This window comes from Octodon degus, unplaced genomic scaffold (genome assembly GCF_000260255.1).
Source record: "Octodon degus isolate 3935 unplaced genomic scaffold, OctDeg1.0 scaffold00019, whole genome shotgun sequence".
NCBI classification, from domain to species: domain Eukaryota; kingdom Metazoa; phylum Chordata; class Mammalia; order Rodentia; family Octodontidae; genus Octodon; species Octodon degus.
The window spans coordinates 9,488,819-9,492,242 of NW_004524595.1; the positions used below are offsets into that span (position 1 = coordinate 9,488,819).

The window sequence follows — 3,424 nt, forward strand, 5'->3', positions numbered from 1 at the left end:
TTCTTCTTCTTCTTCTTCTTCTTCTTCTTCTTCTTCTTCTTCTTCTTCTTCTTCTTTCTTCTTCTTTACAATTATTTAAGACCTTTATTAACAGGTGCTTGCAGTTTGTTGACTTTTTGAAAAAATCAAGTTGTAAACTTTTATTACAAATTAAAAATGAAGTTCTTAAAAGTCTCAACTTGACCAGATATGAAACAATTTAAAAACCTTTAAAGGTGTATTGAGAAAAACCAGGCTTTTTAAAAAAACACGTTTGTCCTTACCAAAAAGAGACATCTTTAGGTAAAAATAATAAAACCCCATGCTGCATAGATAATGCAGTTAGTTCTAGTTATCTGGTCAACGGGCAAAAAGCAAGCACTAATGTCTTCAGTTCCAATCTTTTGTTCATTTCTTATTGCTGGAATTTCCTATTCGTTTCTTTCTTGCTGGATAACTAAACCGGATGATGGTAGAGATGTTAAGCCGGCATTTACTCAGCCCCGCCCTGCTCAGCCTCGGGAGCCACGAATTCTCAGCTGGTGGATCTGCTGCTTTGTCTCTTTGCCATCTTGTGGTTTAGGGTTTTCTGAGCGTCTGAGTCGGTAATTGAAGTTGCGACGGTACCGACGCTGAGGTGGCTGCTGACCTTGGGTCTCATCTCCTTGATTTTCCTTATCTTCTTCATTGCCCTCCTCTCTAGGCTGTCTTTGGCAAGGAGGGCCCCTGCAGAATCGTGGTCTATAACCTTGATACATATTCTGTCTCACTTGTCTACCTTGTTCTCCTGTGCCCTGGCTGTCAGCACCCTCCATCACTTCTTGCACAGGAGGGTTGGAGTGCTGTGGTCGATGCCCACAGGGTCTCCGTATGTAGTGAGGGTGGGAACCTTCGCCCGCGGCAGGGCCTGCGTGGCTGGGCCTGGCCTTCGGGAGCACTCCCGATCCCTCATTCTTTTCCCCACTTTCACTATTCTGGTAATTCTGCTGGTAATTGCGTGGAGGACCCCTACGACGTGGCTAGCGTCTATAATGGTTACGGTCTGCTGCGTATTTACTGCCTTGAACTGGAGCTCCACCAGGGCCTGTGACATTTGCTGCCTCGCACCCTTTTCTCCTTCAACAACATCATACTCCACAGTCTTTCCATCTCCTACACTGCGAAGGACCTTCCTGGGGTTATTCTTCTTTATGGCAGTCTGGTGTACAAATACATCTTCCTTGGTGTCATTCCTGTTGATGGAGCCATATCCGTTTCTTACATTAAACCATTTTACTGTTCCCAAAACCTTCGTTGCGATGACCTTTTTGTCCCCTCCAGCAGGGGCCACCAATGTGACGCCGCCCAGGCCGCAGCTCCCTGCGTTGCTGTCGGTGGTGCCGGGCTTGGTGTCAGCAGTGCTGAGGGCCGGGGCGGCGGGCGGCTGCTGGGTCTCGGCCTCGCTGCTCATGGTTGCGGTGATGGTGACTGGGGCCGGCTGCGGCAGCTGCGGCTCCTCCCGATGTGTGATGGTAACTAGGCCGGTGGCGGCGGTGGGGCTCCTCAGGGCTTTCTGGGGTCCGCTCTCCGCTCGCGCTGCCGATCGAACTCTCTTTTTACCTTCTAAGAATCCAAATGGATTGCCCTTGGTTTTCTTTTTCAAGAATTGGTCTGCATGCCTGGTTTGCTTAGTTACCAGGATGAAGACAGGCTCAACTGAAGAAGATGTGCACTCTTGGTTACCTTTACAGATAAACAGGAGAGAGTGCTTGTATGGATGTATATTTCCCCTACTGTGGTCAGAAATTTACAAATTTAATTTGATATTGAAAGTCATTTAATTTTTTTGATAAAAGTGGTCCATCCAAGTGCTGATGTACAGAACCCTGAGTGTTTTCTGAAGATTCAACTTGTTTGCTTAATATGGGGCATTTAGGGGACTTGTCTTTCTTGTATCTAAGTTCAAAGAAATAAGTTGGCTTTGGAGAGGCAATGTTGCTCTCATCAATATACAACTGATTCACTCTTGCCTCTCAGACTTCATTGATTTCTTCATCATCTAATAATTCTCACTTCTATGTGCTTTATTCTCTGACTGTGAAAGTCCTGCATGTTGTTTAATCCTTGTTGAGCTTCTACCTTGTCTCAGAACCATTGTTTGATAGTGCATGACAACAGTCTTCCTCTGTTGTTCTGACAGCTCTTGTCTTTAGCCATGGTCCAGCCTATATTGTCAATCTATTTTCTCCATGCTTAATTGTTATTAGATGGTAAGCTCTTCAAGGCCAGTGGCTCTGCTTTTTTCAATCTTTGACCAGCAGCTCTCTAGCAGAGAGATTTGATTATAGTAGGTATAAAATAAATGCATGATCTAGGTTGGTTTATAAGCATTACCTCTAATCCAAAAGACATGTAGAGTTTGTTGGCATTGTGCTTGAGTGCCACAACCCCCACCCTACCCCTTTCTTCAAGTTATCCTCCTGGCCTGGCCCTGCTGAAGCTGTGGAAAGTAGATAAATCACCCAGCTCCTACGTCAGACAGCTCAGAGACAAATGAACACAGCAGGTCGTTGCTACTACGGTGATACAGTGGCTGTGCTGTTTGCCAGTTTCTGGACAACAATAGATTGCCTTCCTTCTCCTAACTTTAATTCCATTTCTCATAAGCCTGCAATTGCACTTGCTATTTTCCAATGTCTTTTCTCCCCACCCTGCCCTAGTTCATGTCAGTGTTTCCTTAACTAACATTTTTATGGCTTGAAAATCAATTCTATGCCAGATATAAAGACATACTCTGTCTCCAGTGTTTGTTTCCAGCATAAGCCCCAGCATGCTCCACTGGCCCAGTGCTGTGGCTTTGAACACACTTGCAGGCCTGTAGTCTCCTTTTATTTGATCTTAGTTGATGTTTATGGAATATTCTTTTTCCTGCTTCCTTTTCATCGACTTATTCCCAGATAGCAGAATCTTAGGAATTATAAATTGACAAGATACTATACACCTCATTTGTTTTATCCTGTCCAGTTTGTAGATTTTTTTAAAAGGAGAGATTATGAGGTTAAAGGAGGAAGTTTTGGAAAATATTTCACTGATTCTTAATTATCAGGCTCAGAGTAGTACCCAAGGCCCTTTATTGTCTAAATTCAAATTAGTTGTTACTTTTTCTTCATGCCAGTGAAACAGGTCTTTGAATTCAGCACCACGGACAGTGGCCAGAGCAGTGGCTGAATGGACAGCTCTGCCTGGGTGGTTCAGTTGGGTAAGTGTACTCAGAGTTGGCCTTCCTTAGAGCGCATACATGTACTACGTGCATCAAGAAATCCCATTAAGGACACCTGTGCTGTCCTAACAGATCACATGAGCTGAAGTGACTGTGGAAAGAAAGAATTTTGGAAAGAAAATATCAAGATTTGAATTCTAGCTTCTATGTTTACTGAGTATATGACTTTGGGCTTTCCTCCTTTAT

At 44.1% G+C, this 3,424-nt stretch overlaps 1 pseudogene; it reads right to left on the bottom strand.

Moving 5' to 3' along the window:
• Positions 1 to 472: 472 nt before the first annotated feature.
• LOC101590938 lies at positions 473 to 1,511 on the bottom strand (annotated as a pseudogene).
• Between the last annotated feature and the right edge of the window lie 1,913 nt (positions 1,512 to 3,424).